This window comes from Borostomias antarcticus (genome assembly GCF_949987555.1).
Source record: "Borostomias antarcticus genome assembly, chromosome: 15".
Taxonomy (NCBI): domain Eukaryota; kingdom Metazoa; phylum Chordata; class Actinopteri; order Stomiiformes; family Stomiidae; genus Borostomias; species Borostomias antarcticus.
The window spans coordinates 3,609,869-3,611,095 of record NC_140248.1 but is presented as its reverse complement, the minus strand read 5'-3'; positions in this window follow the sequence as shown (position 1 = coordinate 3,611,095).

Below are 1,227 nucleotides of genomic sequence, written 5' to 3'. Positions count from 1 at the left end.
GTTCCATTTTTGACGGTTAGGTTCCTCCCGCAACATCTACTTCTCTTCCATGTTTTCTGGCCTGTTCTCAGGCTGCTTATCTGCTCCTGGTAGTCTCTTCTCTCCCCACTGGGCAGGTCCACATAGAGCGGTCAGCCAGCGAGCTCTCGGAAGGTGAGGAGGGAGTCCCTGTCCTGGTTCAGCAGGGTGAAGGTGCGGTGGGACACCACACAGCCAGGGCGCCAGCAGCACGTACAGGCTCTTGAACTGAACCCGGTCCATCCCTGTACTGCTCCACGTAGGGCCGGCCCGGGTCGTGCTGCTGGAGGGCTCACCTCGGCGCTCCCCCAGTACAGGCTGATGAAGTGCTCCATCTGTGGATCCACAGATGAGAGAGACAAACAGAGACAAAACAGAAGAGCAAAAAGAGAGTCCTCTGGTCTGGTCTCCCTGTTCCCTTCTTTGGTCAGGAACGGTTATCAGCAGTCTGTAGGAGATACTCAGAAATATGGTTAAGCGCAAGCTCCTGCTTTGGGGAAAAAATGTTGTTATTCTGTCAGGAAAACTTAAACAGGGTGACTGTTCAAGTGTCATTTAGAGCCAGTCTGCAGTAGCCTACAGTGACATCAGGGGCAGTGTTAGAATGACTTCCCCAGTCATGATCAAGGCAATTGGATTTGGCTCTAGCAGTTCTCTTGCGATTTTATGAAAAGAAAATAACCCATATTCTCGTCTCAACAAAACAACACCCTCTAAGGGTGAAAGCAAAAATTTCCTGAAGTCAGGATAAAAATAGAGATGAGGCAAAGAAAAATGACACTAAAATGAACTGGCTTCATTTACAATTAACTAATCAAAAAACTCCATCAAAGCTTCATTTGTAGAGCTAAAATTTGTATATCTAAAACCTCCCTCTTCTGCATTTGAGGACAGAGTATTTGGGCACTGCTCCTGTTTCATACTTATCTGTCGCTCACAGTGAGTTGGTGACATGGCGTTGGTCTGCATCTCACGAAACCCAGATCGCCCATCTGTAGGGAAACAGGCCAGTAACCTCCGGTGTCCTGTGCCCGTCTCCTGGTTCGGCATTCACCCATCACTCCCGGAACGACAGTTGTCTGTAAAATACCACTCAGAAAAAACACTCAGGCCCGATGAATGTGCCTCAAACTATAAACATGAGATATTTAACATACTCATTTAAAAAATATATAATTGGGTTATGAGATGGTGCATTCAGATTAAGAT